This window comes from Trichomycterus rosablanca, chromosome 3 (genome assembly GCF_030014385.1).
Source record: "Trichomycterus rosablanca isolate fTriRos1 chromosome 3, fTriRos1.hap1, whole genome shotgun sequence".
In the NCBI taxonomy this organism is placed as follows: Eukaryota; Metazoa; Chordata; class Actinopteri; order Siluriformes; family Trichomycteridae; genus Trichomycterus; species Trichomycterus rosablanca.
The window spans coordinates 43,575,746-43,589,147 of record NC_085990.1 but is presented as its reverse complement, the minus strand read 5'-3'; the positions used below and the strand labels follow the sequence as shown (position 1 = coordinate 43,589,147).

Genomic DNA, 13,402 nt, shown 5'->3' with positions numbered 1-13,402 from the left:
TTAGGGACCAGGGCAATGAGTTCTACTAAAGCCTGCACTCACCCACCTTCCCTGACAAGATCAGCTGAGATAGGGAAAGATGACAGGATTAGGTTCACAGATCAAATTGCTGACATCTGTCCCGAAGGAAATAAACAACTTAAAGTACCATCCGCTTTGAATTTGGGAGAACGCACTACTTACATCGTGGTGAAACAAACCACAGCGGCGTGTTCTAACTCTGAATCCACATGAAAAACAGTGAATGAAAAAACGGGGGGTGGAACAGGAGGAAAAAAGAGGGAAAGAAAGGACGTATAAAGAACAGAGCAGGTTTATATGATTTCAGTCGAATGTTTGTTGACACTGATTCGTGTCCCGGGGCTTTGGGATAAATGATTGAACAGTGCGCCTGTCAAAGGCAGAGGATTTCTGTAGGCTTCTGTAGGCTTGTGCTGTTCGCTGGAGGGGAGGCAAGAGTCAACTAATTGACACAGAATTAACCATGAAACACACTAAGCACTCCCCCACCTCGACAACTACCGATCTATGAAAAGCAAGAGGAGACTCCACGGCTGAGACAAAAGTCACTCCTCACCCACTCACACCCCTCGTGGGATCTGTTCTGTAAAAATCCAACAAGCTTACATGCTGCACAGAGCTGGGGTATACATGCTTTTAATCAATTTGTAGTTTAAAGCTCAAGAGCTGGATCAAAGTACATGACGTTTCCCTCTTCCTGCAGCAATGCTCACTAAAACCCACCCACCTTAAAGTCCCTTCAATTGTGAACTCAAAGTCTCCTTTGTTACTTTCTTTTAGCTATTCTTGTATATTTAGGGGTCGCCACAGCGGATCTGGTCTTGGTACAGTTTTTATGCCGGACTCCCTTCCTGACTCAACCCTCCTATTTATATCCGGGCTGGGGACCAGCACTGAGAGTGCTCTTACCACTTCAATTGTGAACTCAAAGTCTCCTCTGTTATTTATTTTTTAGCTATTCTTGAATATTTAGGGGTCGCCACAGCATATCTGGTCTGCATACCAGACTTGGTACAGTTTTTATGCCAGACTCCCTTCCTGACTCAGCCCTCCTAATTATATCCAGGCTGGGGACCAGCACTGAGAGTGCTCTTACAAGTGCGCCATTCAATTTCAAGGCTGTTTCTGCCACCCCCCTCTTAGGTCTTAGCCAATCATGTCCATACAGACACCCAACTAGCTAATAGCACAACTAAGATCTGAACACTGGCTCCCCAGCAGTACTTTACTGGTGATTATTTCAGATCTTTACTGTGTGTTTTTTTTTGTCACATCTCTTTAACTTACTCATAGGGATGTAATGATGCACCACAAGACAGTTAAAAATCGATTCACATGTGTAACGATTCAAATCGGTTTACATGTATAATGAATCGATATTCACTTTATACAGCAGAGGACACTGGCGCTATTCACCTCGACTGGTTGACGTCACTACAGGGTTGCCAGGTTTAGAATTTTCCAGCCAAATTCATTTATGTGAGGATACTTTCTTCATTTGTATTATTCATTTATTTATGTAATGTTGGATTTGTTTTAAAATCTCATTTCAGTTTTTTTACACAAAAATGGGAAATGTGCAGCATTGTTTTGCATAGTTTGTACCTACCTCAGAAATAAAAGGACATTCATTATTTAGATAAATAAAAGATAAGCACAAATAGAGTATTTTTAAGGAGAAATAATAAAAGGAAACTTTGTCATAATTTGTCTTCTACTTCGTTCTAAATCGTATCGTGAACCCAGTATGGAGAATCGCATCGTGGGTAGAGTGTATCGTTACATCCCTACTTTCTCACCCTATTTATTTACTCGCTCACACCTAGGGGCAATTTAGAGTAGCAGTCTACCTAATGTAGATTTTGGAAGGTGAGAGGAAACCAAAGTACCAAGAGGAAACCCACAGGAACATGTGGAAGACATACAACACTTTTAACAGAAAATGACCTGAGGTGCTTTGGATCCTTGTTGCTTCGTAATGCATTTTGATTTTTCATAAGATGTTATCAGACTAAAGACTAAATATTACATACAGTATAAACTATTACAACTCCAAATCAGAAAAAGTTGGGACAGTATGGAGAATGCTAATAAAATAAAAACACAGTGTTCCTTACATTTACTTTGACTTTTGTTTGCTTGCAGACAGTTTGAACCCAAGATATTTCATGTTTTATCTGCTCAACTTCATTTCATTTGTTAATATACCTCCATTCCTGCATTTCAGGCCTGCAACACCTTCCAAAAAAGTTGGGACGGGGGCAATTTAGGGCTAGTAATGAGGTGAAAAAATCTAAATAATCATGTGATTCCAAACAGGTGATGTCAACATGTGATTGTAATCATGGTTTGGTACAAAAGCAGCATTCAGGAAAGGCTGAGTCTTTGATGAGCAAAGATGATCAGAGGATCTCCAGTTTGTCAACAAATGTGTGAGAAAATGATTGAAATGTTTAAAAACAATGTACCTCAAAGAAAGATTGGAAGGGATATGCCTATTTCTCCCTCTACAGTGCATAATATCATTAAACGATTCAAGGAATCAGGAGGAATTTCAGTGCGTAAAGGCCAAAGGGCACAAGCTTAAGCTGAATGCCTGTGATCTTTGATCCCTCAGACGGCACTGCATCAAGAACCGCCACTCAAAAATAGCTGATATAACCACATGGGCAAGGGATTACATTGGCAAACCTTTGTCAAGTACTACAATACAGAGTTACATGCATGGGGTTGTACATACAAGAATTATTAAACACATTTTAAACCTGGTTTTGTTGGTAAAGTGGTAAAACAATCTAGTATCAAGCATAAACATTATTTTCCACTTACATTATTTGGTTTGTAACTGAAAAAAAAGAATGACTAAGTTGAATATCTGCCCCCCTTTTTGAAGCACTATGTGGGGCACTTTGGAAAGTATAAGCATACCTGGTTTGACCACTGCTACTTCAGGATGTCCTTGTGGAGATGTGGTGGTGGGGTGGTCCAGGTCAGGGGCCGGTCATTTCTTGCTAACTACTAACCAATCAGAGTCTCTGAGACTGTCAAGGACTGTAGTGGGAGAAAGGAGGTGTTCCTCTGAGACGGACTCCGTAGATCAATTATTTCCAGGAAGGAGACAGTGTCGGCGAAGCTCAGAATCTCATTTACACGCAGACGACCCCAAAAATGCACACCTGAATGCTACACTGCTGCCACCCAGCAAAGGCAATTAATGTCTTCCATCAATGACATGCGTATATGCAGTGACAGCTGCCTTACTGCGGACCAGGCTGGTACCACCCACAAGGTGGTAAAGGGACAGGAGCACAGCCCCGAAAGAGGCTAATATTAGCTGCAGCATTTTTAGGTTGTCCTAAAGCAACCAGAATGGTGAAGATCTGTTGAACGAGGGGATGAAAACGGCATGCTGTTGTCTAGTCAAATTTTATTTTATTTTAGTAAATGTAGGCATTTGAATTATAAGTGTCACAGGACAGCAGCCAACGACTGAGGTCTAAGGGCCTTGTTCAAATCCCCACCAATGACAGGTTGGTGGTGGTGTGGTTTGCGTCCCCCACCCTCTGACGAATAGTTCAGTACTTTAACCACTAAATCACCCCGATCCTTGTTTTGAGGTTTAAAAGCCTTGTTCAAATGCCCACCAATGAAAGGTTGGTGGTGGTGGGGTTTGCATCCCCAACCCTCTGACAAATAGTGTAGTACCTTAACCACTAATCACGCCTCCTCCGACCCGTGTGCAGTTCTAGCGGACCCCTTTTTTTCACCCATGCATTCTGCACAGGTGCCTCTACAGAGTTTGATGACCCCACCCCCATAGTCCGGTCACCCCGCCCTAGCAGACACGATTAATTAGATGGCTCCCAGTCAACCGGTGGCAACGCCGAGTTTTGAAGCGGAATTCAGAATCTCTGTGCTGGTGTGCTAGCAGAATTTCCCGCTGCATCACCTAGGCGCCCTCAGTATTTCCACATTTTGATCTATTTTATTATACACTACATGGTAAAACGAATGGACACCCCTCCTAATTATCCATTCATTAATTCATTCATTTATTTGCTGTCTATTTTACCACTGCTTTATCCTATTCAGGGTCACTGTGGTTACAGTTCACTAGGCAAAATTTAGGAAACATGCTGGACAGGTCACCAGTTCATTACAGGGCAAACACACATTTACACACACACTAATACATAGGGTGACTTTAATATTTCCAATTAGCCTGACTGTATGTCTTTGGACTGTGGGAGGAAACTTTAGCACCAGGAGGAAACCCACACAGACACTGGAAAAACATGCAAACTTCACACAGAAGGGACCCAGACCCATTCAACTGGGACTCGAACCTAGGACCTTTTTGTTGAGAGGTGACAAGATGCATACGGCTGCTGCCCATGTGTCGGACGGGGCATGGGTTAGCTTTGTTCTTCTCAAATCAGAGCGGGGATCGGCATTAGTGGAGAGGAAGCATGACGCAATCGGGCAATTGGACGTGCTAAAAAGTCGGGAAAAAAAAAATATATAAGGATAAAAAACAGTAAGTACTTCATATTTAAGAATGTAGTTAAACTGGTCATTTAAGTGAGCAATTATTTATTTATTAATTTTTAGTGCTATGGAGTTTGTTACTTAAATAAATAAAATGATGTGTTACAAATGGTGGTAATATCATGTTTTGCTTAAGCATCTGCAGTTATTTAGTGTAACAAATATGCAATGACACAGACATCAGAAAAATAACCAATTTATTTTATTTTTTACAGTACTGTAAATAAAGCTAGTCCATCGATACTTATTTATTTATGATGCAAATGTAAAAAATGTAAGAACTATATATTTAACTAAGCACATAATTCTCTCTCTTTCCTCAGACCTGCTCCTTCTCCTCCCCCTCTGTTTCTTTTATGCACACATGTGGGCCAGAGCAGGCTTTTTGACAGATGAGAATTAAACAAATGTATCTGCTGGAGCTGGAGAATATTACACCCCTGGGACTTCATTTACCTCCCGCATATTCCAGGGAGTTCCTCTCTGTTTTACTGCCCCACATAATCTACATCAGCTATACTCACACAGAGGACTGGCTCAGGCTCCAGCAGCACTGCTGACATCATTATTACCAAGATCATTATAGGCAGCAGGGAGAGCTTCCAAGGGTCTGTATGTGTTATTTTCTCAACCTGAATAACTTTTCACCTTTCAAAAAAAGGTACCCTACATTAAAAAATGGTTCACCTGCACTAATCAATAAAGCAGCCAAAGTCATTTGTTTTGCTGTGACTTTTGACTAATTGTCAGCTGGCGTTTGGCTAATATGTGCCATAAAGGTCACTTCTTGTGCCGTTTTATTTTGAATTTGTCTTAGCTGTTGTGTTATCATGTCATTAAAAATTCAAGAAAGCAATGCATAGAGGGAGCAAATGATCATGTTTGGGACATTATTATTATTAAATAATCATGCTTGTCTCCTAAATTGAGAGTGACTTGCACCACAATATTAGTAATTAGGTAAATTATTGATGGCACAGCGAACGGACAAGTGGTGGCACAAATAAATTAAATTGCCAGACCCAATTACGCTCTTCTGAGTACGGCCCCATTAGGAGTGTCACTTAGACGTCCAAATGGTGGTACTAATAAAACAGCAACCAGCACTTAACCAACATAATTAATAGTTCAATGATTAGTTTTTTAATTACTGGGCTTCAAATAGCATTTTGCTGTAGAACCCTTGACATTGTAGTGAGCTCACTCTAAAGTAAGTGTAGCACTCTTCATTGCAGAATCAGTTATGAGTACAGCATCTATGTAAACCATTGTTTTTATTAAGAGTTAATTTCTCAACAGCAGAATGACATTAATCTTCAGTGCTTTACCCCAGACACATAAAGAATGAAAACATCCTACCAATCAGCGTGTATGCTATATGTAACCAACTGTTGGGCGAGATGTTGGGCACCATTTGTGACAGTGACTAAGGTGGCTTAAAAAATATGTTTTTCTTTTTTTATTTGGATATATTGTAAAAAAAAAAAGACTTTATGTTTAAATGTTTAAATGCTATTTTTGTGTTTGTAACAAAGTTTCTGAATAAAAAAACACAAAACTCTGGTTATTTCTGTATTTTCTATACAATTCTATTTTTGTTATAATAATAATAATTATTATTATTGTTATTAGTAGTAGTAGTAGTGGCAGTGAAGATTATTATTGTTATTAATATTATTATTATTATTATTATTATTATTATTATTATTATTATTATTATTATTATTATTATTATTATTATTAGTAGTAGTAGTAGTAGTTATAGTAATATCAGTAGTAGTAGTAGTACCAATAAAAATTATTATTGTTATTAATAATGTTATTATTATTATTAGTAGTAGCAGTAGTAGCAGCAGTAATAGCAGCAGCAGTAGTAAAATCAGTAGTAGTAGTAGCAGTGAAAATTATTATTGTTATTAATAATGTTATTATTATTATTATTAGTAGTAGTAGTAGTAGTAAAAGCAGTAATAGCAGCAGTAGTAGTATTGTCAGTAGTAGTAGTAGCAGTGGAGATTATTATTGTTATTAATAATGTTATTATTATTGTTATTATTATTATTATTATCAGAGGTAAGTAGTAGTGTTAGAGATTATTGTTGTTATTATGAATAATGATATTATTATTATCACTACTAGTTGTTAGAGTAGTTATTATTATGAAAGTTATATTACTATTATTACTATTATTATGATGATGATGATTATTATTATTATGAAAATTATATTATTATTACTATTATTATGATTATTATTATTATTATTATGAAAATTATATTATTATTACTATTATTATTATTACTACTAGTAGTTATCATTTGAAAAAAAAATTATTATTATTATTATTATTAGTAGTAGTAGTAGTTATTATTAGAAAAAATATATTATTATTATTATTACTATTATTATTATTATTATTATTAGTAGTAGTAGTAGTTATCACTTGAAAAAAATATTATTATCATTATTATTATTATTATTATTATTACTGGTAGTAGTTATTATTAGAAAAAATATATTTTTACTACTACTACTACTACTACTACTACTACTACTATTATTATTATTATTATTATTATTAGTAGTAGTAGTAGTAGTAGTAGTTATCGTTTAAAAAAATATATTTTATTATTATTACTAGTAGTAGTTATTATAAAAAAATATTATTATTATTATTATTATTATTATTATTATTATTACTGGTAGTAGTAATAGTTTTTATTACTGTTTAAACACTATTATTTTTATATTCAGATTAAATTAATGTGTTCTTTTAATTCATAAATTTCTCTATAGCACTGCATTATAACACTGCTTTAACTTTTATTTTTGGCTGCAGGAAACATTTTTAAAATGAAAGTTAGGGTAATATTACACCTCAAAGTGTGTTTGGAGGTAAAACAATATAAACAAGAGTGAACTAATCAAGCATGTTTAATTGTAAAGAAGTATTTTTTGTAATGTGCACAAAATTTTAAACAAATTTTAAAACAAAACACAGAGTTTAAACGTTTTCAAGAGAAAAATATAAGATATGTCCTCTTTAAACAGCTCATTAAAAGTGCTACCCGACTTATCACACCTACAGCGTACCAGACTCGCACATCATGACACCTTCCTCTCCACTTGACAGAACAGATGACTAATTTGTTAATTTTCTTAGGTGCTTTTTAATGAACCTCAAAGTATCCTCCCATGATGCTCTGTTATATTCTATTATATACATGGCAACTGTCCATGAATCATTCCAAACCACGAAGGCACCACCGTACAGTGAAATAAATCAAAGCAATGTCAATGGCATAGAAAAAAACTTCATAGTGGCCTAGATTACACAAAGTGGTTAGAACATGAGGGGGATAAGAGAAACCATTAAAAGAGCAAGGTTAACTGCAGTAAAATGAAGAAGAAAGCATCGGACAAATTGAGAAATTAGCAAAGCATAGAGAGGAGTCTCAGAGGACCAGGTAGTGAGGCAAGACCTATTACAAAGCATGGCAGCAGACAGCTGTGCTGGTAATTATTATCTACGTATATGTTTAGTGAGATAGGCTAACCAGGGCTTCTGCCACTACTGTTTAGATTTCATATTAATAGTGGTTTCTAAAGATAAAAAAGTTCAAGTTAAACACTATAACCAGCTTTGACAATGTTTTTAACATGTCAAAATCAGCTAATTTTAAATGACAAGTGGTTTCATTTTCTTTTTGAAATGTTTTACATCAAAACTACAAAAAATCTGACTGACAGAATACAAAGTTTGTAAGAATTAAAATAAATCATAAAAAAATTAGTAAAAAGAGAAACAAAAAAAAGAAAAAACTTTAAGACTTTATTTTACAGATTTCCATTTGAAAACAAGCAGTAATAATGATAATGACAATGGTGATGATGAGCCTAAAATTGTTTAATTTGAGTATTTAGGATTAATGTAACAAATAGGCTACAAGCGAGAGACGAGGGCGGACACACAGATATGTTTACAAAATATTTAATAAGAACAACAAAAGACAAGACTAGGGACAAGATACAATAACACACAACCTATGCTAACTATACAGCTAAATGCTAAACACATGAAACATGAACCTAAACCCTAAGCTAAGCTAACATTACATGAACTAGACAACATAAGATAAGACAGTATAACTAAACAAGAATTATAACTAAACACATAAACCAAAATGCAAGACAAGAATCATGAACAGGATAACCACAAAGTCAATAACATGATAACCAAACTACTCATGAATATCCTCAAAACCATGAACCACAAAATAGCCTCTGCTGAATGACCCATATCTTCTCTCTTAAATGCCATGAGCATATTACCTGAGACGAGGTGCAACTGTGGATAATTAGCTGTAGACCAATCCCAATGAGGGGGCGTTGGCTTGACACTGAAAACAAACACTCCAAGCTTGTGCTCCCGGAGAAGTGGGCCTGGCACGTTCACATGAGTTCCGGGAGCACACAGAGGCTGGATTCATGATAATTAACTATTTAATTAATGTTTTAAATTCAGTACTAGGGCTAATAAAACTTAGAAGTAGAAAACAAAATCTAATCTAATAAATCTTAATGATTGTATGGTCAATACATGTTCTTGCCTGACAGTGTGGTCTTCTGGTTTGCATCAAAGTTTGACAAGCAGTGCATTCTGAAAAGTATTTCTGCTCAGTACAGTAGGTAAAAAAGATTATTTAGCATTGATTTAATGTGTTTAGATCATTTTAATCATGATTTCCAATTTCACAGGGTATCAACATGAGGTTAAATGAAGACAACGTTTTTCTGTTTGTTGAACACAGTAAAATCTGTAGAGTAAAACATCAAATGTGACTAATGTGTGATAACTTTGATAATCCAGGTATTACCTATATGTAATAGCTACTAGATACAAACAGAACTTTGAAATATTAAACAAGAATTATCCTAAAACCTTCTGCTTTCACATCTTAAATCAACCTGACATTAATTGTATTGGTTATACTTACTTCAGAATGCTATTTTTTTTTTGTTTTTATGTGTTTAATGAGATAGCTATCCATAAATCTCATCAAACACTAGGGGTGGCACGGTGGCTTAGTGGGTAGCACTGTCGCCTCACAGCAAGAAGGTCCTGGGTTCGATCCCCAGGTGGGACAGTCCAGGTCCTTTCTGTGTGGAGTTTGCATGTTCTCCCTGTGTCTGTGTGGGTTTCCTCCGGGTGCTTCGGTTTCCTCCCACAGTCCAAAAACATGCCACCAGGCTAATCGGAAACACTTAATTTGTCCTATAGACACCTAGCCGCTAGATGCACAAACCAGTGCATTGTAGTGCCGGTCTCAAGCCCGGATAAAATAGGGAGGGTTGTGTCAGGAAGGGCAACCGGCGTAAAAATTTTGCCAAATTAATGCGGATCATGATCCGCCGAGAGCCGACCCCACAACCGAACGGGACAAAGGCCGAGGAAGAAGAAAAAATCTCATCAAACACTATAAATCTTAATTAACAAGTAAAAGTGTAAAAACAACCACTGTGGTCATCACTATCTTCTTGCGGTAAGACCAACTGGACAGCAAAAATAGTATTAGTGGTAGCTCAAGAATAAGTGAACTCGAAACCTGATCATTGAGCATGAACAAAAGAAAGGTTGGTCATGCTTGACAGCTCAGCACAAATCACAAAAGAACCCTAAAACACAAGAAAAAACTACAGACCTCTCTTGCATCAGATAATGTCAGATTTCATAATTACCCCATTATAAAATTACTATAAAAGTGATTACAAGAGTGATGGTGTGGCAGAAGTATGCTGCTTCAGGACCTGGGCAACTTGTGATAATCACCAGATCAATGAATTCTGTGCTTTATCATAAAAGTGATATTTATTTATTAGGATTTTAATGTCATGTTGTACACTCCTTGGTTGCATTCATGACAGAAACAGTAGTTACTCAATACATAAGATTCATCAGTTTACAAGTTTAATGTGAAACACAGTCACAGACAATTTTGGTATCTCCAATTAACCTGACTGCATGTCTTTGGACTGTGGGAGGAAACCGGAGCTCCAACATGGAGAGAACATGCAAACTCCACACAGAAAGGACCCAGACCGCCCCACCTGGGGATCGAACCCAGGACCTTCTTGCTGTAAGGTGACAGTGCTACCCACTTAGCCACCCCATAAAAAGTGATATAAGGATATTCCAGGGCAGATGGAACACATTTATTTATATATATGCACACATATGCACATGTACACTACAAATAAACTCTTTATTCACATATTCCAGTCTGTTTGGAAGCTGGAGTCACAGCATAGTGGCAGCCATTGCACGGGACCCCCGGGATTTAAACACACAACCTTCTAGTTATTAACCCACACCTCTGCCCACCAGGCTACCACTGTCCCAAAAACAAGGTAATCTGAGGCTCAGGTGCAGATTTGTATTCTAAGAAACAATGATCTGAAACAAAATAGCGAGTGCTGAGAATAAAAATTAAGAGTTTGGGTTGACCTGACTTGAACCTTGATTTGGTGTTGTGGCAGGACCTTAAACAAGAACCTTTACCCCTTCCCTCCCTCTCTAATGTGGTCAAATTAAGCCACTATTGTACTGGGATATGGATGTGGGCCAATGTCTTATACGGAAACATTCGGTTGCAGTTTATTTGGACTATTTATAAAATGTTTGGGCGGCACGGTGGCTCAGTGGGTATCACTGTCGCCTCACAGCAAGAAGGTCCTGGATTCGATCCCCAGGTGGGGCGGTCCGAGTTCTTTCTGTGTTAAGTTTGCATGTTCTCCCTGTGTCAGCTTGGAGTGCTGACGCTCCGATTTCCTCCCACAGTTTAAAGACATGCAAGTGAGGTGAATTGGATATACAAAATTGTCCATGACTGTGTTTGATATTAAACTTGTGAACTGATGAATCTTGTGTAATGAGCAACTACCTGTTATGTCATGAATGTAACCAAAGTGTGTAAAACATGACGTTAAAATCCTAATAAATAAGTAAATAAATAAATTATAAAGTGTTTTGTGTGACCTGTTGTGTGACATGTTCTCCTTGTCTCATGCTACGTTCTGTATGATGATCTGAAACCAAGAGACATGCAAAATTACATGAAATTAGGATGAGGCTAATACATAAAACTTGTTCTATGTATATAACACTGTAACTATGTATATATAGACTATATATACTTAAGAAAATGTATATAATGCACAGAGAGAATGCATTTTGTATCTTGAGCTGTTTTGTGTCCAGTGGCCAGATGTGGCACTGATGCTCTGCAGCAATCTGAGGTTCCTCACCAGCCTGCATGCTGCACAACACCTGCTCTCTGCCATCTGCTTCACACACACACACACACACACACACACACACACACACACACACACACACACACACACACACACACACACACACAGCTGGTAAGTTCAATGCATTCTAGCACCAAGCTGGCATGACAGTGTGCTCAAGTCTACGTCAAATTGAGATAGTCAATATTGTTGTTGCTTTACCAAGAGTATTTAAATGGACAGACTTTAATTTGTCATAGATTGATGAAAAATAGCGGAGAGGGAATAAGAAGAGTAGGAAGAGTAGAGACGCAGGTACGACTGACTCTGCAGTGATAAATGACAACATTGAGTCCATTCAACAATGACAATAATACGTACATTTATTGCACATGATGCGTTCTGTAATAACATCATGTTACATTTCTGTATAGAGATTTGAATATAATTGCTTTACCTGTATTATTACTTTATGCAGATGACAGGGTGAAGGTCAGTTACAAAAAATTAGGAAATACTGAGTCATCACTATTGATAGGATGATATCTAGATGAGGAAGATATGTGCAGCAGAAAAAAACATGCAAATGCAACAGTAGAGCTAAGCCCACCGCAGACGTGGCGAAAGGTGTGGCACAAGCCGTTCACTCTCGCCCTCATTATTTTCGTGCTCCCTCCTCTCTCCCTTCTAAAGACTGACAGGATTTTTTTTCTACATAAAAGTAAACAACATTGCCTGCAGGCACAATTTTCTGGCAACACAATAAAATGTGCAGTGAATTTATGATGGTCATCCATTAGCTCTTACCAAGGAAACATCACCCATATCTGTCGTCCATCATTATAATAGAGGGTTAATGCACCAAATTTACATAAAAAAGTCATATTGTCTGCATGAATTATTTACATCCTCAGCTGTTTTTTTCCTTTCTTTTCTTTCCCCTTTCTTTTTTTCAATAGCTGGTGGTTTTCAAGCTGGATTTATACAGAAAATCCTGACGCTAAATTCACTGCTGTGGTGGCTCTGGGCCCTACTGACTCTCTCTCTCTCTCTCTCTCTCTCTGTCTGTCTCTCCTTGAAATAATGAATGAAGTCTGCATCTTGCTCTACATAATTAATTAAATCATTAAGGGAGATGAGTATTGTTGGGCATGACCTCTGAAAAATAAACAATATTAAGAAAAATGGCTTAATAATCATGATAAGCTATTTATCAATGCAGAAAACATTTCAATACTACACCTGTATGTGAGTAAAAAAGCTGTTTATGAGGCCCAGTTTTACATTATATCCAAATATAAGTTATGTAATACATACACTGATCAGCCATTACATTAAAACCACCTCCTTGTTTCTACACTAACTGTCCATTTTATCAGCTCCACTTACTATATAGAAGCACTTTGTAGTTCTACAATTACTGACTGTAGTCCATCTGTTTCTCTGCATGCTTTGTTAGCCCCCTTTCATGCTGTTCTTCAATGGCCCAGGACCACCACAGAGCAGGTATTATTTAGGCGGTGGATCATTCTCAGCACTG

The 13,402-nt window shown here is 37.1% G+C and overlaps 1 long non-coding RNA gene across 1 annotated transcript in view; it reads left to right on the top strand.

Annotated features, from left to right (window-relative positions):
- The window catches only part of LOC134310532 (uncharacterized), a 47,428-nt gene extending 42,257 nt beyond the window's left edge, over nt 1-5,171 (top strand). The window contains exon 4 of the long non-coding RNA XR_010011319.1: nt 4,893-5,171. This is a non-coding gene — a long non-coding RNA (uncharacterized LOC134310532). The remainder of the gene's footprint in view (nt 1-4,892) is intronic.
- The last annotated feature ends 8,231 nt before the right edge of the window (nt 5,172-13,402 follow it).